Raw genomic sequence first — 23,778 nt, 5'->3', positions numbered from 1 at the left:
AAGATCGAAACCACTGGAGCACCGTCCCTTGGAGACCAATCTCAGAGAGTCTTACAAGAAGACCCTCATGAGGGACGGTGTCAAAGGCCGCCGACAGATCTAACATCACCAGCATCGCTCTCCCGCCCGAATCCAGCACCTCCTTTATCGCCTCCGAGACTTCCAGGAGAGCCGTCTCGGTGCTAAGATTGGTGCGGAAACCCGACTGGGTGGGGTGCAGTAGGTCGTGGGACTCCAGGTAATCGGCAAGCACCTTATGGACATGCTTTTCAGTGACCTTCGCAAAAGCCGGCAGAAGCGATATAGGTCGATAATTCGCCAACACCTCCGCATCCAAGCCAGGCTTTTTCAGCAGGGGAATAATCATAGCCTGCTTCCAGGACTGGGGAACCACACCCTGTGCCAAAGAACAGTTCAACAGGGGGTTCACGAGTGGATTAATGACAGCTGCCATTCTAGCCAAAAATTTTGCGGGGCAGGCGTCCCGAGGGGAGCCTGATTTAAGCCCGGCCAACAGGTCAAATGAAGCGGTCAACGAGATAGGAGGGAAAGCTGCCAGGACCACACCTGCGTTAGGTCGGGTAACAATGGCATTCTCCACCCGACCTGGCATCTCAGGCTCCAGCACCTGGAAGGAGTCCTGGATCCGCTGGATCTTGGAGGTGAAAAAGTCCGCAATCGCCCTGACCCAAGGCTCAGGGGGGGGGGGTCTGGGTTGGTGCAGCGCGAGATGTTGTAAACTCCCGCACGATGGCAAAAAGCTCCCCACAGGAATTGGAGGCCGCTTCAATTTTTCTCGCGAAATAGGCCTTCTTCTCCGCGAGGATGTTCCGATGATAAGCTTTCGCCATAGACCTGTAGGCGAGTTTCGCCACCGCGTCGTAATTCACGCGCCATGCTCTTTCCGCCACCTTGCATTGCCGCCGTGAAGCAGCTAATGCTTCCGTAAACCAAGGGGCAGATGCGCCTTTTCCAGGTTTGCGGAGGGGTCTCAGGGGAGCAAGATCATTAAGTCTCTCTGAGAGCCAAACCTGCAATCGCTCCACATCCTCCTCCAACTTCCCAGTTAACACACAGGGGTGGTCTGCACAAGCCTGCGCCAGCAGTTCCGGAGTAACCCGGTGGAGTGCCCTAAATCCTACGGAAGTCTGCCGGGGGGGCAGCGGGAGGCTTCCTAACTTCTGGGAAATAAAATTTCACCAACCTGTGGTCAGACCAGAGCACCTGGATAGGAGCCAGCATCTCTATAGGGGATGAAGAGAAGGTCAAGTCAAGGGTATGTCCCTTCTCATGGGTCGGTCCAACATGATAGGGAACCAGTCCCAGCGGGGCTGTGACCTCCAGCAGTTTAATTGCATCTGCATCCGTGTCAACGTCCATATGGACGTTAAAATCCCCGGCGACAATACAATGCTCCGCCGTGAGTAACACAGAGGACGTCGCCGACTGGAACTCTTCAAAAAAAGAGCCCAAGGGCCCTGGCGGCCGATAGACTAAGAAACCCTTCATCGATTGGTGTGGTGAAAGGGCAATAGCAAAGGCGAGGGATTCGCAATCCTTGATCGCGTCCGTGGGGATGATGGAGCAGGTGACTGATTTCTTTACTATCAGTGCATCTATACTATCAGTGCTGTCTCAATTTGAGTAACCTTCCAGGCCTCATTGTATGCTGCATATACAGAGGCTGCTATGAAACGCTTTTGACGCTGTTTGCGTGGTCCCAGTATGAAATCACGCAAGTCAGCACCATCAGTAAGTAAAGTTAGGTGTTGCTTAATTTCAGGCAGTGTGGAAGTCTGTAGCCATTGAAGGCATAATTTGCCCACACTGTAGGTTGTTATTATCCCTGGGTGATGTCTTTGGGGATATCTAGGGTCTGGCCTGGTCATTTTGAAACCCTGTGTTTTATTCAGGAATCTATCTTGACAGTTATTTGTATCTGTGGGCCAGATCAACCATTGTTTCCAATCAGGATGTGTTCTGTTTTGGTTTAATATATGGTTTACGTCTATCTCTTCATCTGTATCAGAGCTATTGCTAAACATTGTTGGCTTCGGAATAGACGGGTTATTTAAATCTTTGATTTTGGCTAAGCCAAGACAGGTGGTTTGTTGAACAGTGTCATTTAAAAATATCATTTGTTCTGGGATCATGCAGGCTCTAAACAAAGCTTCTATACCCTGTACTTGCCATTCTTTTGTACCCCAAACACTTTTCAAATCAACATTTTTGTCCCAATAATCAAATCCAAAAGTATTCATTTTTTCAAAGAATGAATCTGAATATATCAATTTTGTGTTGGTTATCATGGTTTTCATCCCTGTCTTGTTTGACAATTTAAAATAAAATGTTTCAGCATTACTTGTGTTAAAACCTGAAAAATATGAATATTTGTCGTAAACGGTTCTAGAGCTTCCTTTTGGAGGCGTAGCACAATGTTCCCATTGATTATAATTTAAAACATTTCTAGGTTGTGCAGATTTATGCAGAAAATGGTTACCATAATGGTTATAGCAATACATACTATCATAATTTGTAGAACCTTGCAAATAATCATGTTTTGTAAATTTAGCAGACATTACTAAGTCAGACATCATATTGTTAATACTTTCAAAGTCCCAATCATCAGCAAATGAGTTTGGTTTTGCAAAGTCACTCAAAGAGATCTTGATTTGGTGTGGATATTTCAGGATCTCGACCGGACCATAAATTTCATAGTCAGTGTTGTCCCAGGCTACCCCACCAGGTATAGGATTGGCTGTGAAGTTGGCTGAAGAAAGTTCTGGAGAAAGTTCTCTTTTCTCGACGTGTGAAGATGTGTGTGGTTTGAGGACCAAGTTGATGTTCTGACTTGCTGTGTCCATTTTAGCATATTTTCCCTCAATGAAGCGTCCCAAAGTAAATACCATGATGAGCCAAAGTATGAGGATAAATGCACCAAAACCCACCCAAAATTCAATCCATGGAGAAACCAGATATGTTTCTTTCAGTTGTTTCAAAAGTTCCTTAGCTTTGTCTTTAAAGGATTTTGATGATGGCTGTGTCTTTGGTTCACTGAAGCCTTCAGAGGAATCATCGAAGTTGATGAAGTAACCAGATGCAGTTCTGTCAATTGTTCCAATTGGTTCAGGATTTTTGTTTTTTGCATTGTCACTTGGTACTTCAGTATAGATTGGTGTGTCTCTGCTAAATGTTTTTATTTGGGTTTTCAGAGGTCTGAGTTCTATTGCATTGTTGCATAGTCCTTCTTGTTCTTCTGTAGGCGTTTCGAATGTGATGAGCCTCTTTGTTAGGACCTCTGTACTGGTAGCAAACCTTGGTGTTCTGCTACTTATTGGGAGTCCACTTGGCCTACTGTTTGTTATTGGCCACATGTTGTGGTTTTACCAGGTCGATGGATACAACTCGGTTCTCCTTTTTTCCAGCAAGTGGCGGTAGTACAACTGATCTTGTCCCGTTGACAGACAAGACAGGAACTGCTTTTCTGTAAGAAGGCCCAAATTCCTTCTTTACCGCGATCTTCTCCCTGACTAGATCCCCGACTTTTGGAATCCAGACAGGTCTTGCTGGGACAGGTGGTGATTCTTCAGTGGTCGTTGGCTGTTGTTTCAACTGTATGTTGCTCAGGTCTTTTCTTGTTTTGTTTAAGTCCTGCAAAATAGCCAAACGGTCTTTGACATCAAAGGTTTTTTCTATTACCACTGAAGTCTGACTATCAAGGTCAGAGATCAACATCCTAGTTCCGAATAATAATTCGTACGGACTGAATCCCTTCAGAGAATTTCTTGGCAAGTTATTTAGACTACGTTGGACACTTATTAGATGTTTGACCCACCCAGCTCCCGAACCTAATATCCTTTCTATTATAGATTGCTTTCTGCCTTGGTTTTTTCTTTACACCATCCCGTACCCTCAGGAAGGAAGTGAGAAGATTCCCGCTGGGCTGTGCTCATTTGGCCATGTTTCCCCCCCAGGCTGGATTGCCTGAGTGAAAACAATGGTCGAACGTAGCATGCTCTTAGCGTATATGCCATTTAGACTCGCAAATCTTGTATAACAGTCCGGACGTCAGCCGAGTGCTGGTGATCTACATTATAAGTGGAAACTAGCCTGTATATGTTAATCGCAAGCCATTCTTTTTGCTGATAATATTATCTGCCTTGATTCGACGAGGTATTAAACTGCTTCTCTCCCCACTGCGATCTCTGTTGCAGTTTGGGCAGTTTTTTACAAACATGGTGTAGTGCAGGCTCATGCCTGGCCACCAGTACCGTGATTGTAATTCTTCCAGAGAATCTTTTAATTTGAGGTGTCTGAGACCCTCGCCCATGTGTGCGTCTGCGATTAACAAGCTTCTCCTGTCCATGTTTGGAATCACTCTATCCCCCACTCCAGGGATTCGAGCAAAAGGGACGGAGTTTGCATCGATTATGTATGTATAATTGAGTGGATAGTTGATCGGTAACGCTGAGCAGTCGCCTTTTGATGACGTTTTCACCGCCAGCATTGTTTCACCGTCAATGTATTTTAATGTACGCTTTTTTCCGATCTACGGGAGCCGATTTAGTGGCTGCCGCTGCGTCTGTTTCAGCCAATGAATTCCCCACAACGTGAACGCCATCACGTTGATGACTCAGTGAGTGTGTCACGTGAGTCTTTGGTAGTTCTTTTTGTAAAAGAGCTATTTGTTCCCAGAGCAGTCTCTGCTTTATTGGTGCATCTGTGTCATCTTTGTAACCGTTTTGAATCCATGTCTGCAAATCCTTGTTATATGCTTTGACGCAGTAATATGAATCTGACACTATAAGTGTCGGGAATTCGCGATCCGCATTATCTAGCGCCATTTTCAAAGCTATTATTTCAGTTTGTAGTTCTGAATTAGTTTCTACTGAGTGTGATTTTGTTAATAGAGGTCTTAGTTTACCTCCGCGCCACACTTCTTTTGTAATCTCACATGTGGGATTGTATGCATGTTCTCCCCAAACGGAGGGTTGAGCATGTCCGTCTGTATAGATTACACAGGCGTAATGTCGTAGAGGCAGAATGTCGATTGGCAGAGGATACGTCTTTTCATATTTTAGATTTTTTAATTCTTCTAGTTCTGGATCAAAGTAGTAGGATACTTTGTCCGTTGTGATTGAATTCACCCATTGTATCCATTCCGGATCCAATGTTGTTGATGGTAAATTACACGGTGTTGTTAATGCCTCAAAGGCTGATTCAGCTGTTCTGACTGTGATATGTCTACCGTCAGCTATGTCTTTTTCTCTAGCTATTGCGGTTTGAACTGCTTGAACAATTTTTCCTTTGTTGCTGAATCTCTGTTCAGCTTTTGTGTACAAGTGTGATTTGAATGCAATTGGTACCTTTTCTCCCTCATTAGAGGTTAGGTATGTGAATCCGCATCTCCCTGGGATGATTCGGATCACAAGATTGCGTGTGTTATCACGTGTTTCTAATTTTGTTTTAATTAGCATGTCTGTTTGTAAGGATCTCAAAATTTCTGTGTGTGTTTGAGTCCAATTGGATCTTTTAAAGTCTGGTTTAATTAGATCATAAAGGGGTTTGACCCTTTCTGCGTAATTTGCAATGTATGTTCTTCCGAAATTTAGGAAGCCTAGAATTGACTGTAGGTTTTTTAGTGTTTTAGGAGCTTGGATTACGGCACATTTCTCTAGGAAATTGTCTGCCAGGCTTTTGCCTTCACTTGATAACTCATATCCTAAGAATAGGACCGTCAGATGGGCAATTCTGGACTTTTTGAAGTTGAATTTGTAACCCTCTGCAGCGAACCCAAGTATTATGGTGTTCACTCTTTTCAAGTGAGTCTCCAAGTCATCATCTGTTAAGTAAATGTCATCGACATAAGATAATGCTTCATCATCATATAGTTGTAGTAATTCTGTTACTCTCGCTGAGAATACCCCCGGGCTGTTCTTGTACCCCTGGGCTAATCGACAGAATTGTTTTTGAGTGCCATTTACTGAGAATGCAGTTAAAGATCTGCTCTCTGGTGCTATGTTTTGACAAAAGAATCCATTGGAGATGTCCAAGGTTGTTTTGTATTTTTTGCGCACTATGTTATTCATTAGTGCAGCACTGTGTGAGTTTTGCACTGCAAAGGTTTTGCAACATGTGTTAAGGTGTCGGTAATCCAAAACTAGACGGTACGAATTGTCTGGTTTGGAGACCGGAAACAAAGGATTGTTCATTTGTGAGGTGCAAGTTTCAATCACCCCCTGGTATTCTAGCTGATCTAGTATTTCATTTACTTGTTTTTTAGCTTCTTGCTTAATTGGGTACTGCCTTTGTGCAGTTGGTTGTGATTTTAACTGGATTTTGTGAGGAGGAGAATCCTCATCCCATCCTACATGATTTTTATATAAAGCAGGTGCTAAGGGCACTGCCCACTTTCTAGCAAGTGTGTATTTTTTATGAATCGGTATTTGATTCGAGAAGGCAGGCATAATTACTTCTTCGCCATGAGGGCACTCCCTGACAAACTCTGGTGGCCAGTCTTTTTCAGCTAGAAGGATGTCATAGCCTTTGGAGAGGTTATCCCAAAATAGTCCCCTTATTTTCCTAGTCTTATCTCCCTCTATACGTAATGTTATCTCGTATATCTTGTGGGGCTTGCTAACTCTGGTGTCTGCAGTTTCCACTTGAAGGTATTCATTCGTGTCCACTGTCTCCAGATGATTCATAAGGACTTTGCGAGCTATGCTCACCTCTGCTGCGCTGTCTAGCATTGTCTGAGCCCACTCTCCGTTTTTCAGTTGTGTCCTCAGTATTCTCGGCATTGTTAACTACCTTGATACTGGCTACCTTCTTTTTTGGAAATTGTAATTTCTTTTTTTGTTGAGCAGGTTCCTTGTCTTTGGACTTGGCGTGCTCTTCTGATCGTCCTCTTCTTTCCGATTTCTGCGAGGAAGTCTGAAAAGATTGAGAGGGACGTGTATCAATGTCTTGATATCTATCAGGTTTTTTAATATTATCCCTATTTCTAAGGTTATATCTATTCCCAGAGGGGTCACTCTGCGGTGACCTCTGTCTTTGGTTTGGAGATTTCTCTCTTCGCCTAGGAGACCTTCCTCTGGACTGGAATTTCTTTTCTTTAGGATTGGATTGTTTGTTTCCATCCCAGTTCTTTTTTGGTGAATTATTATTATTAAAAAATATTTTTTCTGGACTTGTAGTCAGTTGCGGTTTTACTGGTATTCCACCTAGACTATCTCTGCCTAGTTCTTCATAGGATTTTTCTATGATTCTGGCAATTTCAGCTGGTTGGTCTGCTATATCTGTCTCTTTCAACCTCTGGCGGATCGCCACGTTTGCTGCTTCACCTTTTATGTTGGCTAGTAATATAGCCGAAACCTGTTTGAAGTCTTTTAGTAATTTCATACCAAGAGTTAAAGCAGGTTCTGGACCGTATTCATCTTGAATTTGTTTTAGCACATCTGGTATCACCGAAATGGATGGGACACCGTGCGTTTTTGTGTAGATGGAAGCAAAGACTGTACCCCAAGTGTCACAGTCCTCAATGTGTGGTGCGATTCCCATTGGGAGACATATAGTCAGAATCCTGTGTTTTTCCAGCGGGGTGGTGTCAGGAAACACCGCCTCTATTTGGGTGATTTTCTGTGCCAACCAGAATGGTATTTGTTCCCGTTTAGCTGGAACTTTACCTAGGCAGGATTGGATGTTCTGTGGTGTAATTTTATTTGTGTTCCCCTGGTGAGGGGTCAGCTGTGGAAGTTTAATCGCTGGCTGAATTGTTGAAGTCCGCATTACATACTGAACTAATTGTCTATGAATTTTTAGTAGTTGTTTTAGCTGTATTAACAGCTCTGCTGCAGGCATTCTTTCGATGTCTGGATGTGGTGTGTATCCGGCTAAGACCGGCCACGTTGCTCCTGGTCTTCCTAAAGGACCGAGCCTTGTAATGTGATTGTTATGTTTTAGGGCGCCATCAAATAAGAGCAAATGCTCTTGGAATTTGAGTGGTACTTCCACCTCCTCGAAAGGAGTGTACGTTTCAGGAGGTTCCTCTACTTTGTAATAGTGGAAGTACTTTGTTACAGCATTTGCTGCTGGAAAATGTATCCATGAATAGTATACCTCTGTCTGCCGATATTCGTGTGCCTCAATTACGAATATGACTGTGCCACCTCTAGGTGTCAGTCCATTTTCTATAAGTTTTACGGTTATAGATCTCCTTTTAATGACCGGAATGAGTATTATATCCGCGTCTGCTGCTTGCATGGTAGCATCAGCATCTGCGAGTTCAGTTGCTAATCTAACTGCCTCTCTTTCTTCATCACTTTCTGACATTTTACTGTCAGGATGGTATTATGTTTGTTTGCAGATCAGGTTTCTTTATGGAACAAAGATAAGATGCACAATATTTCGGAACTGTTTTATCCTTCAACGTTGACTTGACCAAGAACCATACATAGGAGTTCCCTCCTGCGAGGTTTTGGAGGATATAACCTTTCACCCACTCCAGACGTCTTTGGAGTATTCGGGAAAAGGGGTCTGAGTGAGAAAGCACGACTGAGTTACTCTAAATGTCTTACGTTAGTTTTATCGCCCTTTCCAAACACGTTGGGCACCATGTAGTGTAGCTCCTATCTTCCCAATAGGCTCTGCGCATTGGAATAGTACCTACAGCAGTAAAGGCCTAGGCCAGACGTTAACTAGGTCTACTACTGTCGATGCTAGACTTAATTTTTGGGTTTGCCAGCTAAGCTCAGAGTTCGCTAGAAACTTTCTCGAATGTTCAAGGAAGGGATTAACTCCCCTGATTAGACAAGAAGGGATTTAGTTTCTGACAACCATAGAACATGACAACTTTGCTCTCCCCTAATCAAGAGTCAATCTCAAGAGTCGTGTGAGCACAAGGCAATTATTTTACTCAGTCAGTACGTGCATTCTTAGTCTCATCAGAATGTAGAGAAAAGGAAGAGACGGGCGTGTTCAATAAAAGATGTTATTTATTGATCAGTCTCTTTTCTCGTACAAGAGAAATGGATCGATATTATTGCAATACTTATAGTTAAGTAAAGTGCATACATTAGAAGCAATAGTATAAAATAATACTGTAAAAACATTGATATGGTTTCTGAGCCATATGATGTTTAAAATGATTAAAATATATTTACATACACATATACATTTGACTAAACGTACTCAACTGGTGTTTCTAAATACGCCTACCCCGTGTACCTGACCTAAGTCTAATGCGTGGGCGGGAATAGAAAGTTACAGTTTAAGTTAAGTTTGTTTTTGCCAAGTGAATAACTAAAGAATTCTCTGTGAGGGGTTATTCAGTTCTGTACCTGGAAGTTTAGGATGAATGAGGAATGGTATCTCTTTCTCTGCTCTCGATATTCCAGGCTGCCTGCGAGGGCTGCCCGAAAGCGCCGGTGCTGGGTCTCTCGGCTTGAGATAGCAGCGCGTCTCTCAGCGCGTCAGGAAGGCGGGGCTGCTGCCAGCGGGGTCTGCTTCTGCTCTCGGCTTCGGCAAGTATGGCTGCTCCGTCTTGTCACCACGCGTGTGTTTGCATAGGGCAAGGTCGGCAATATTTATACCTTAAAGGTGCCGAGATTGACGTAAGGATGGACATAGGTACGTCAATAAAGATGTCATACGACTTGCTCGTTAGCACATTCTTTTGCAAAAGTTCTCTGTGAAATCAAAACAATGGCCGCACGGATTTTCCAGGTTGTCATAGGTTTGATTTGTTATGAGAACGTCGTATGCCTTATCAGGGGCTGGAGGAATGTCGCTTGTCTAATTAGATCTCAAGCGTTATGACCTAATCAGATAACACGTTCCTGTGCCGTAGTGTGACTGCGTCAGATAACGGTATCTGCATCATGGGGGTTTTCTTGCCTCATGGGCTGACTGTTAGTTAACTTGATAGTTAGTTTAACCAGAATAGGGTCAGGAATAGGGGGACTGATTCAGAACCTATAGAAATACACGACAGTTAGAGGCGGCAGATCCTGAACCAGAGATCGGCCCGGGACCAGGGTTCAATTCCCGACGCGGCAGGGTCTTGGGTCAATGTCCGCGGACTTGATAATTCTCGCCTAGGTGCCTACGCTAACCATGGGTCCCACTCTGCAACTCTGGGCAATAGCTTGCTTAATCTCCACAACGGCCCCATCAGCGCCAGGGATGCCTGGCTTCACCTTGGAGGTGCCCATCACGGGACCATCTCACAGGGAAAGCCAGGACGGGTTCCCCAGCGGTATACAGCGCCAGGACACTCCGAGATGGAGTAACAGTGCGCTTTACAAGTATACTTACTTTACTTTACTTTACTTTGTGCTAGCACAGGCCCAGTCAAGTGTACCCAGCATCTCAGAATGAGTCCAGTATTCCACCTCCTTCCAAGCATTGTTCTCCATATCATTCCCCAACAGACAATCGACTGGCACGGCAGGGCTTATGGCAACTCGAAGTGAACCTGCAACCCCTTCCCATTCAAATGGAACCTCGGCCACAGGGTAGTGGCCCAATCTGCCGTCAGCCATCGCGGCGGGGTGGAGTACATGTGGAATCACCTGCTCTGGAGACACCAGTTGACTCCTTACCATAGTCATACTGGCTCCTGTGTCTCTCAGAGCCTCCCCTCTTTGGCCATTGATGGTGACCCACTGCCCATACTTAATAGTATTTTAGGGCACCTGGATCTTAGGAACCATCTCCCGATCTCCCAGGGACACTAAGGTGACACCCGCCCACTCCCCCCTTATCTAAGGGCAACTCCTCCCCGAGCACTACACTAGCTACTCCCGGGGCTTTTCCTCCAGTGGGAGGGGGTGGTCTCTTTGGGCACATGACATCTCCCTTATAGTGTCCAACGCCACCACACTCAAAGCAGTGGACAACCCTTGGCTGCTGACTTTGGCCAGGATGAGGGTTTCTAGGCGGGATAGCCTTAGGGGTGAATCCTGTTCCCTTTCCCTGGAAACTGTTTTGGGGGCCTTTTGAGAACTCCCTCTTTTTATCTCCCCCCTCTTTCTTCTGGGGGGCGCCCTGTCAGGTCCTTTGGGAATTCCCTCCAGTCCCCTTTGAGGACACCTGGGTACTAGCCCAGATGTCCGCCTCCTCAGCAAGCTTCCGGGGGCTGGTCAGCTTGCTGTCCACCAGGTGTTGTCGCAGCTCGGGAAAACATTTCTCGAGTAGGTGCTCCTTGAGAATAAGGTCATACAACCCCTCATAGTCCCTCACCTCGCTGCCTTGTACCCAACCCTCTAATGCCTTCTTTGCGTAGTCCAAGAAATCCACCCAATTCTGTGTGCCTAGTTTGTGACTACCCCTAAACTTCTGCCGATACTTCTCTGGGGTCAGTCCAAACTTCTTGATCAGCGCCACTTTCATGGTGGGGTAGTGGGTCTGCTCTCCCTGCTCTAGGGCCAAAAGTGTATCCCTTCCTGCAGGAGGCATGTATTTATACAAGCCACCCCCCCAGTGTTTCTCCAGTATCCCATGGGCTCTTAAGGAGACCTCATAGGCAGCCAGCCACTTGGCGATGTCATCCCCTGCGCTATAGCTGGCAACTACGTCCTTTGGTAAATAGGGTCTGGGTTTCCCGGGTCAAGTCTTTAGATTCGCTGCCACCATTAGGAGTACTGGGAGTCCCTGCCTGTAGGGCCTTGAGATCTAACTCTCTGAGTTTCAACTCATGAGCCATCCTCTGCTCCTCCCTCTCCTTTTCCAACCGGGCTAACTCCCACTTCAGCTGTCTTTTCTCCCTCCGGTCAGCTAATTCAGCTTCGGTTAAGCTTCTTCCAGAGACACTGCTGCCCTCCCTTGAAAGTGTCCTAGGACCCGGTAGTAGGTTCCCCACTTCAAGTTGGAACAATCCATCTACCCCGATGACAGTGTCCCGGTCTGTCTCCTCCTCCTCCTTCCCATCTGGGTAAGCTGCCACCCACGCTCTCAAGCTGGTTTGGAATTCCCCCTTTTTAGCACCACGCTTGAAGAACACTCCCATATTTTGACAAAATTCTCGGAGTTGAGCCACAGTATAGGTCTCTAACTCTTCCAGAGCAAATTCCATTTTTGCCAAGGAGAGTCAGGGACTGCCACTCGGAAGAAATTAGTTAAGAGGGTAATTAGAAGCTACCTCCACCCACCACCAGGAGTAAATTTGGAAAAACAAAATATAATTAGGGAGTCCGCCAGGAGAAAACTCCAGGTGTAGGTCTATAGAGTACACTGGGTTACTATTGAGTGGACGCAAGCACAGTTCTCATCCCACCGCTGGACACCAATTATGTTAGACCTGGGGTCACCAGTCCACATAGGGTAGCCTGGTACCGAGTGCGATATTCTACCCTAGAAACCAAAGTGTTAAGCTTGCGTCTCACCCTTTCAGTAACTCAGTGTCCATCCATCCAAAAATGACAATACACCAATTTTTAGAAAAATACGGTTCACTTTTATAAAAATTCTTTTGTACTTCCTTATCTTTTCATACCGTTCTGATGGTTACTCCCATCAGATATTTCTTACCCAGACAATTTCAACAATACATTGTTTCTTCACACCTTAGGGTTAGCAATTACCATAGGAATTTCACAATATAGGCAATTTCGTGGTTGATCAGTCTTGACCCCTTAGGAATGAAGAGTTTTATACCCTCAAAGAAAGCAGGAGGTTTTCCTGAGCATTTAGATGGAACTCACTTATCACAATTTGTAAAATTAAGTTATACCAAGTAATTGTCAAGGCAATGTTCAAGTCGATTTCTCCCTTCCCCCCTCTGTAAGGTAAAGAATAGACTTCAATATAAATCAATTTCAGGATTAAGATGGTTTAGTCAACTCGTTGAACACTAGTACCCTATTTTACTTCACTTTTCATTTTTTTTTTAGGTCGAGATCAAGTGGTATCCCAGCCACAGTCCGAATGACTCGCCGGCCCAGTTCCTTCAGCCAGTACAACCAGGATAAACAATATTCACATAGGGGAGGGGGGTCTCCCTCCTAGGACCTTCCACCTCTGATCCCTGGACCCTCCTCAGCCCCCAGATCACTCCTTACTTGAAGTATTTAACCTCTGTCTCCAATGTCTTGGTCCCTCGTGGGAGGCCCGAGGTTTTGTTTGGCCCCAACCTGCTCCCAACAGCGCCTCCCCCACAGGCCAAGCCGCCCGTTCCCGCGGCTGTCACTGTGGGACGGTCGCGTGGGAAGATGGGAAGCGGCGGTAGCATTTCTTTCACCGTCCCTCGATTCGCCGTCTCCGTCGTCCTCTGTGTGGGCGGCTCCAGCAAGCAAGCGCAGGGGATCAGTGGCTCCTTTTCCGAACCTGCTCGAACGCGGCAGGTCTCTGGTTGCCACTCCGCCCCCTCACAGGGATTAGCGACCGCCTCACAGGGCCTGCGCAGTACCGCGGCTGCCCGACTCTCTCGGCCACTCCGCCCCCTCACAGGGTTTAGCGACCGCCTCACAGGGCCTGCACAGTACCGCGGCTGCCCGACTCTCTCGGCCACTCACTCCACCCCTTTCCTCAGTGCGGCCACGCTTCCTGGGGTCACTGCCACTAATTTCTTCCCCATTCTCGCTATCTTCCACCCAGTCTCACTTGCGAGGAAGCACTCCCGCGTTGGCGCTACTGACCCCAGGTGAGAGGGGGACAGCTGGGGAGACGGGGAGTAATTGTGGATATAAAAGAAAGGAGAAGGGGGTATCAACTCCGCTCTTTCTGTCCTCTCTCCTTTTGTGGCAGTGTCCTCACAGATACTAGTAGATGTTCACCCACTGGACAACGGGAGCTGAACTACCTCACAGATCAGTCTCCTAAAGTCACTCCAATTCCCCTCAGGCTAGGGATCGACTTTCTGGTACTGAGAGGACCTTATGTCCAGGGTCAACAGGAACACAACTTAGCAGGGTCAGGTCTGCAGTAAGGGGGAAGGGTGGTGAAAGCAGTAAGGAGGCCATCCCTTAAAAGGAAGTCAATCCTCTGAATGTCCTACCCCCCACCTAGCGCCACAGCCTGTACTCCAGCTGACACTCTCGCTGAATGACAAAATGGCCGCCCTACAGTTGGCCTTTTATACCCCTAGCCTCAAGTGTTCTGAACAGGCCAGAAGGTTCTAGATTCCCCATTTGAGTCTATAGGCCAGTCCCTGAGGTAAACAGTTGTGGCAGTTACTAGCCACCATTTTGTGTAGCTAAACTTGTCCTTAGAAAAGGAGGGATTTCTAGGCCTATGAGGAACTATAGGGTCAAGGAGTACCTAATCCCCAGGACAACACCTAAAAATTCCAGTGGACATACAAATGAAAGAAATTGAGGGGCAAAAAGGGGACCAAAATAAATAAATAAGTAGGAGGGACCACCCAAAGGGCTGACAGGTCTAACAACCACACATAACATAATCCATTTATGAAAATTGCAATAACAAGTCCATCCCGTGGATACATTTCGGCAGGTCAAGCATGCCCATGTGTATCAGGGGAACAATTCTTGTAAGCGGGACATGAAGATCTTGGTGAGGTAAGCACCAATATCCGCATGTTGTTCCCCTTAATCTTGGGGGGAAACTCATAATTGAGCAGAATCTGTTTTTATCGGGTGCAAAAAACATCACACCGATTCCGGGCCGACTCGTAAAGAGTACCCAAGCATGCAGATAAATAGTACACAGTCTCGGTGTGCAGTCATTAATAGTAGATGAATATTTTCAGCAGTTTTAATACAATACCCTTTATTTTCATGTTGTATCTGTGTTAAAATTGCTTTTCACACACAGCAACGTGTTACAAGTGAGTGTTAAACTTTGTTACTATAATTTTGTAACCATCCCTTTCTCCTACTAATTGTTGGCACACAGCCCGTTTCTTCTTTCACTAGCGCCTTTGTTTCCCATGTACCCTCTTTAAGAAATCCCTTGACAACTAATCTTTTGGTAATTGTTTTCCGAAGTACATCATCAGGGAGACTGAAGAAGCAGCAGGAGGAGTAGGCAGCTGCAGCACTATGCCAACAGCCACAGCACCAACAGCACCTGCAGTTAATAAAAGAGGTGGTGCAAAGAATGATTCCATCTTTGAACAGGTCTAGGTCTCTACGAGATGCAAGTTCAAAGCAGGGATTTTAAACCCCAGCTTCACCATAAACTGTTTGGATGTTCTCATGTCAGCTATGAGGGTGCAGAAGAACTGCATCTTGCAAACTGAGCTGTTGATCTTATGGCTGAGAACCCCAAGATCCTTTCAGTAAAGAATAGTGGAGTCATCCAGTGTGCAACTGTTGTGATTGCATTCACTGATTACCCAGGTTCCCCTCTGCTTCCAACAACCAAACACTATCACCTAACTCTATGTCACCGAGGGCAGAGTTTCTTTTGATATCTTAACTGTTGGACCCGGTCCTCTATGCAGGGTCACACCAGATTTTTGACTTCCTTTGACTTCCTTTACTGAACTCGTTTTTGTTGGCTTCTTTTTCCCTCCCAATCGATGCTCTCTTTTCTAAACATGCTAAAATTGACCTACACCTGATTGGTGCATGTAATTTACTTATAAGACCCTAGTAAATTATACTACATGTACTGAGGGCCTGTAAATTAAAAAGCTGCTAGTTGGATGCAGCACTCATTGTGCCACACACTAAAGTAGCAATGCCAAACATGTTTAAGGCCTACCACTGCAGCCTGTAGAGCAGTTTTAAACTGCCATTTCGAGCTGGTAAAATAAACATTTTGCCAATCCTAATACGTCCTTTTTTAATACTTATAAATCACCCCTAAGGTACGCCCTGATCATTCCTAGGTCAGTGTGCATGGTATTTAAAAAGGAGGACATGTGTATTTAAGGTTTAGGTGACCTGAAAGTAAAAAACTCCTAACGTTCTTTTTCACTGTTGTAAGGCTATCTCTCCCATAGACTAACACTGGGTTACCCTATTATACTTTAAAAGTGATAACTTCAGTTTGTGAACAGGTAGAGCAATGCTTCTTCCACGCAAATGAATTGTAATTTAAAACCCTCCTTAATGGTAATGTCAGATTTTAAGTTACTATTCTAAAAATGTAACTTTTAGAAACTGCATTTTTGTGAATCGAGGCGCAGCTTCCAGTCCCTGCCCAGCAACTTGAAGCTTGCTGATTGGCTCCCTAGCTCCTAAGCAACACTGAGCACTCCTCTAACACCTGCCCAGGCTCCTTAAGGGTTTGTCGGGTGAACCCCAAAACATTCACCTCCCTTTTGTGATTTACAGCTTCCCTGTGCCCAAGATTGCAGTGGACCAAGAATAAGGAGGTGGTAAGGAGGCAGACTTTGTGATGTCTCTTTCCTGAAGTTTTAAAGCGATTTTCCTCTACCCGTGACTGAAATATTTTCACCTGTAGTGTTTGAGGTTGGGACATTTTAAAGATTGACGTTTTTACCTGCCTGTGACTGCATCATTTTCACCTGCTTTGTTTTGAACTTGAAGTTTTTACATGCCCATGACTGCCTCATTATACCTGTTGTATTGTCGGCTTTGAGGTCCAAAATTAGTTGTTTTGCAATTGCAGATTTCCACTCCTAGTTTCTCCTTTAATCAGTGCTCAGACCTATTTGTTAAGCTGTCCACCCCCAGCTCCCTTTTTAGGTCGAGCCTAGCACAGCACGCATGCGCTGCCCTGCGAGACTTTATGTAAGGGCTTCAGAAAGCTGACCACACGCTTGTTCATGTGCTTTTGTTATTGTTTCAGGCAATTGGCTTTTACGTGTGTCTTTTTAACAAAATACAGCACGCAATTGGTCAAAGGTGGGTGCATGTCCCACCTTTCTCACCAAATGTAACCGCCCATGGCCTATTGGTGTCGGTTACCCGCAGCAGCGGCATCTGTTTCTTATCATCACCATGTGTTTGTAATTATCGCGCGTTCACTTTCCTGCCCCGCTCGCTCACCTCGTCGCTTGCGTGCCGCCTTGTTTTGTTTGGTTGTTTGTCTGACTTAAACACAATCATTGCCACGAAAGTTTGGGGCTAGACACAAAAGACGGGCTTTGGAACTAAAGAGACAAATTAAGGCAATAGGGGTTCTGACGTAGGTTTAAACGAGAGTTGCAAAGCACTCAAGAAAAGATTGTCTACTCTACACGAATCCACCAAATGTTAAGAAATCAAAAATGTACATTTGTTTTTATTTCATTTAATCGAATTCGGAATTAAATATTACAATATGATTCTTTTTAACATAGGCTCTACCTCATTTTCAGGCATTGTCAGCCTCATCTCGAACATCTCTAAATGATTAAATGCAACTTTGTGTCATTTGCTGTTTAGTCCTCTTTTGTTCGTAACATTAATCCAGGACATTTACAACACTGTCGCTCTTTCTCTGTGCCTATTGTGAGTTACAAAAGTATTATTTTCAAGATGGCTTGTGCTTTTAGCATTCTAAGGAGGAGAAGCTGTTAGTCTGTTGTTAGTGTTTAAAATTGCATTGTAATGCTCTCTTCTCATTGGCTGTTACTGTCCCAGCCTTTTGCTACTGCATGGGTGCTGATGGTGCAGGCATGGAAGGGTCTGTGTCTGATGTGCTGGTTTGTGACTTGGCTTACAAGGGCCAGCTGGACGGCTGAAGACCAGGGTCCTTGCAGACAAATCTCTTGCGACCAAAATGAACCAGGTAAGAGGTTCCTGTTTGTCCATTTGCCGTTTAGTCCTCTTTTGTTCGTAACATTAATCCAGGACATTTAGAACACTGTCGCTCTTTCTCTGTGCCTATTGTGAGTTACAAAAGTATTATTTTCAAGATGGCTTGTGCTTTTAGCATTCTAAGGAGGAGAAGCTGTTAGTCCGTTGTTAGTGTTTAAAATTGCATTGTAATGCTCTCTTCTCATTGGCTGTTACTGTCCCAGCCTTTTGCTACTGCATGGGTGCTGATGGTGCAGGCATGGAAGGGTCTTTGTCCGATGTGCTGGTTTGTGACTTGGCTTACAAGGGCCAGCTGGACGGCTGAAGACCAGGGTCCTTGCAGACAAATTTCTTGCGACCAAAATGAACCAGGTAAGAGGTTCCTGTTTGTGCAAGGGCCGGAGCCTGGGGATACAAGTGATTAGTAGTTGGCTGTATTTCTGTAGCATAAATGCCGTTTTTTGAAACTTAATAGGGACATTGTGTTTGTGGCTGAACATATGACGGGTATTTTTTTGGGCCAGTCAGTAAGTTCCACTGGACAGCTGGGTATCGAGAGAGAACCACTGCAGTGTTTATGTGTTAAGACTAAGATATGACTTTTACATAAATCCCTCACTTAGCATATAACCATCTCCAGGTGGGCTACCATGTATCCAGCTAGAGAAAGCCTTAATGTTCCATAACTGCTGTCACTAGGGTGGGCCCCTTTCAAAAAGAACAACCATTTGCAATGCAACAGGTCTCGCGAGTTTGAGCTATTGGCATTGTAAATAGAAATGCCTTTTATTTATGTTTTGTTTTTTGACACAAAAGATACTCCAATCACACTATATTATGACAGGTTATCAGATAGTGTGTGCTATAAGGAAAAATAAAAATAAACACCTGTAGTAGTGAGGATTGCACACTCACCCACTTAGGGTATGAGGGGACCCTGTCATAATATAGTGTGATTGGAGTATCTTTTGTGAAATATATTTCTTAGGGAGGACATACTCCAGTCTTCTTCCTCTCTGAAACCCCCCCGACCACTGGGGAATTTACTAGCGGCCTTTTGTGTTAATTGGTTTTTGACACGTCACTAAAACGCATTGTCATTTGCAATGCCAATAGCTTAAACTCGTGTATATGCGACACCTATTCCATTGCAAATGCTTGTTGTTTTAGCAAGTAAGTGAAACCAGATTAAACACCCCCCCAAAAAAAACAGAGATATTGTACCTCAGAGACAGAGGAGATGGAGCTTTGAGATTGCAGTAATCTGCCGTTAGTTGTTTAGGCTATGTTTAGAAAGGGATTGGTTTCTGGTTCAGTGATTTTATTGGATGTGGGGCTTAGGGTTAGTGATCTGATTGGTGGATAGGTTTAGGGTTTCTTATTGTTTCCTGGGGTTAGGGCTTTTATTGGACGTAGGGCTTAGGGTTTCGTGCCTCACTGGCTGCTGGGACTAGGGCTGGGACCGTGGCTGGGACTAGGGCTGAGGCTAGGGTTTCTATTGGACTTTGGGCTACAGTTTCATGCCTGATTGGCTGCTGGGACTAGGGCTGTGATTGTCTGTAAGAGGCTGTTGTCCTATTGGTTCTAGGACTTAGAGCTAGTGCTGAGATTGGTTAGGGTTAGGGCTAGGGTCCCCATTGGCCGAGGTGTCACCTGATTTCTAGGTCTATTTGAGGTCAGGGCTTCGGGCGTCGCAGCCCGGGCCTTGAGGTTAAGGACAGAGAGGACAAGGGCAGTTGCCTGTTTATGCGTGTACAAGACTGGTCGGGACTAGGGCCAGAAATGCTTCCCAAATTGACATTCACCAGCACCCACTCTTCCCCATCCACAACCGGATTAACTCACTCACAGCACATGTACTCTACTCATTAACTACAAACTAATCCCAGACAAAGTTTAATGTCTCAGCACCCACTACAACATTTCAGGAACCAAACCTATACACCCTTCTATCCCTGCTACCACACATTTGCACCACCACTTACAAACAATACACAACTCTATCACATGCCACTAACCATTCCACTCATCACTAACACAACCCAGTTCTACACAACGTCCAGTACAGATCTAGACACAATAAATTCTGTACAGAAACTATATGAGTGGAGACAGGAAGATTTTTATATCCTAATACCACTAAAAACTACACAAAAGAACAAAAATAAACAGGCAGCTTGGAGAAATACAGAGATAAAAGAGATAAAACAACAAATAAGAAAGCTGCAACGTGCTGTTCTCAAAACAAACACCAATCAAGACTAACTTCGCCTACAGAAACTTATTATACTAGTCAGCTTCAAAAAAAGCTAATAAAAGGTACTATTCCGACAAAATTCAAAATGCTAGAAATTCCTCCCTCTGGTCTTCGCCTGCCTGCCCCCCCCCATCCCCTAATCGACCTGATTGCTCCCCTAGCATGCCCCCTGGGACCTTTCCTGATGCCTCCCCCCCCCCCCCCGCCGACACTGCTGCGGCGCGGGCGCTGGACGGCACGCGCTGCAGACACACTGACACACACACACACCTCTGTCCGTATTCCAGTAAAATCTGTCCTAACAAAAGCACCTTAACTCAAAAATTTTATTTTTCGATTCTTCCCTTTATGTCATTTTTCAGTCCCTGTTTCCACAAGTTCTTATTAGTTGTTAATAGTTATGAGCAAAAGGTATTGGGTATAGATAATTTGCAGATCATCTTTCTTGTGCTATGGTTGGTGACTGTAAGATGCCATTGAGTGCACAGGAGCAGACACCCCACCGGGACGAATGAGACACACACGGGCAGGGCACACGAGGCACACCCTGAGAATGAGGGATGATGACACCTGTTGAGTATACTCTATTACGTGGACATACTTCAACCGCCCAGCTCCCTCTTGCTGCCCCCTTCTAACAGGGAAGCCAACAGTGGCCCAGGACGCACTGCATCTGACCTTCTAGAGGCACTGCTGCCAGTCTCCTGACACGTCCAAATTCCTCATTTGCTTGTCACTTTATCACCATAGGTACCTTATCATATAGGTTTGGTTCTGCCGGACGAGACTGAGTGAAGTTGTACTCCTAGCAAACTGTTGTCGTAAAGAGAAGTTTATGCACGGCTGTATTTAACATCATTGTCCCACTATGCTTTCACCTGTCTTATTTTCTTCATTTGTATGACTATATACAGACAATGGATGTGAAATGTTATATTTTATCAGTACTACTGCTACACCATTTTACTCCCCTGTAATTTCATGGAAAAATGCAATAAAATATATTCAAAAACAAAAAAAATAATTCAAAATGCTAAATGTGCAGATAAAGAATTCTGTAAAATAATTCTCACTGAATTTCGTAAACCAGATTGCTTGGAAGGAAAAGAAAACAGATATGGGGTTATTAGTATTGCGATAAGTAGTGGCGCCTCCAAAATTGACGTACGTATTAGTTGAAAGGCTTGATATTCAACGGTGCTACAGAAAAGATGAAAACCCTCAACCTCTAAATTAGCCCGTAGTCCACCTCAAAATGTACATAGGATCTGTGCACACGTTCATTCCATTGACAGTATGAGTACTGTACGTGATTAGAAAAATAACACAATGAAAGATGTTGATAGATGTATTCTTTCGGTTTGGTTTATTTCAGATGCCCAGCCAACACGTGTTTCATCAGGGAGTTACCCAAGACTTCTTCAGGGCTATAAAAATGCATAATGGTAACAGGTTACACAATTGTAATCATACCAGATACATTATATCGTAGCAAGCCAAGAGACCTGTGACTTAAAGTGCAAAGTTCACCCTTAGTGAATACCCAAATCTCCCAAGATTCAGGATTTAAAGGAAAATATCTCTATGATGGCTAGTCATATCATGGTGTCTCTATGTGGATTTACAGTGCACATAGAAACATATTTACAATATGCAGAAGGTCATAAATAATACACATTGAGTCAAGTACAAATGCATTGGATTAAAATACTCAAGTGCAATAATGTGTTATCAACTGTACATAAGCATGGTACTGCGTGAAAAGTCACCAACATTAAACCGGAAAAGGTAATCCAGTGCCCCTTAGTCAGAGCCCAACAGTAGAACGGTGGGAAAGTGGGATATAAGTGTTAAGGTCAAAAACCCTGGCTCAACCACTCCAGGTGCGTCTTACCTATAGGACAACTATCAAAGCGTTGATAAATACTACACAAAGAAGAGGGGGAAACAGAAAATGAACTGAAATGAGTCACTATTCGTCAAGAAAAAGCACATACGAACATATGAGCAATGTGGTGAGATTGTGTTATGCAGACTATCTCACCTCTCCACCGGTTTTACTTCCGTCCCGGCTGTGGCTAAATTTGAACAGTGTTGCCAGACTGGAGTGTGTCAAAAACTGGTTAGTGCCAGACAAACGGAGCGCTGTCAAAAGAATATATGGAGTATTTTGAGTCGAAGGCAGTAAGTAGCCTGGCCTGATTTAGAATTCAACCGTTAATATCTAAAAGCCAGTTCTTATGTCTGCACACACCGGTGATGGTGCGAGCTGTCCTGAGGACGGACAAAGCCTATGTATGTAATGATTAAATGACAAAGCCCCCTGGAGTCCAGATTTGAAAACCAGCTACGGGCTGAAATACCGTGGCTTATACTAAGCGTGGCAGTAAAATAATGGGAAATATTATTGCATGAACACGCATGTGCGTGTAGGCGCGCGGATGCATACTATCATAAACATTACGCAGAGTGACTCGAATAGCAGTACCAAGCCCCTGCCTCGGAGATCAAAGAGTAACATGCCATATAGAGGGATTAAAATACAAAGCCCCCTGGAGTCCAGCTATCAACCCAACTACGAGCTGGTAATGCCGTGGAGGTAAATCTAATGGACGAGAATATTATTCAATAAACGCATACGTGCATGTGGCACGTTAATACAAATTCTAACAGTCATTTCACAGAGTAAACCGGACTATCAATATCAAGACCCCATCTAAGTTAATCACGGAGTCGCAAGCCACATGGAGTGTGATAAACTCTCATGGCCCTGTCTGCCCCTTGTGTCAATACACACAACCCTGCACACCACGCAGAAATAACTTCAGCTTACCTAATACAACTCCACTCTCGATCTCCACCAGCAAGTAAGCCACAGCTATTTCGTATTCCGTGTGTGTCGCGGAAGTGAATAACCTTCCCAGCACGCCCCGCACACTATAAGTAAGCGCAACCACTAGAGCGCTAACCTTGCCCGGAAATGACCGAGGTGATAGCAATCCCGGAAGTGAGTACACGTAATGAAAGTAGCTGTTCGGACAGTTGTTAAATACACACTACTGTCAACACAACAAATCTGCCTAAAAGTTAACAGAAAGACTTAGGAACCGCATTAAATTGCCACTCACTAGGTTTAAAACTCAAGCCCTGGTATGTACTTCCACAATCATCCTATGACCTGAACAAAATTCCACAGGTATCCATCACAGCGCCCCTAATTGATAACGAGGAATGTAACTCTACATCTCACTGTGTAGTGTATTCATACGAGTGGAAATTAAAAACTATTGTGAACACAAACATCGGAGTCACCAGTACTACCTTAAGAGTTTTAATCCATTAAGGCATATCGATCAACCAAGCTCTGGGCGTCAAGAGCAGAAAGAGAAAAGTGTTGCAGGCACAAACTGTGAGATAAGCCCTCACCATCCTGAGATGTAAGCACAGTAGGATAAACATGGTTTTAGGAAGACCTAAAACGGATGACTTATTAGCATCCAAGTTGAGTTGACTCCTCTGATAAGAGAGAGAAAACCAGCAAGGTCCAAACTTAGGTAGTTTCCAGAAAAACAGACAGAGACACCCATGTGACATGATATATCTTAACATAGTACTCTAAATTAGTTTCAATGTGCTAAAAAAAAACAACAACAAAGGTACAACATTTTAGGGCCAACATCATGGGTGTAACGCACAAATATATACATATGTATCTTCTTTCACATAAGCAAAAACCACATATACCACCCACAGTGATGGATGTTACAGATTCCATCATTTAACTAGTAATCCACAGTACATGCATTACACGATCTGTACAGGTAGAGGGATGGACCATATTCCTTATTGGTGTTAGTCCCCTAAGAAATA

The sequence above is a fragment of the Lissotriton helveticus genome, chromosome 1_2 (genome assembly GCF_964261635.1).
Source record: "Lissotriton helveticus chromosome 1_2, aLisHel1.1, whole genome shotgun sequence".
In the NCBI taxonomy this organism is placed as follows: Eukaryota; Metazoa; Chordata; class Amphibia; order Caudata; family Salamandridae; genus Lissotriton; species Lissotriton helveticus.
The sequence above is the reverse complement of the archived record's forward strand: the minus strand, read 5'-3'. Positions refer to the sequence as shown.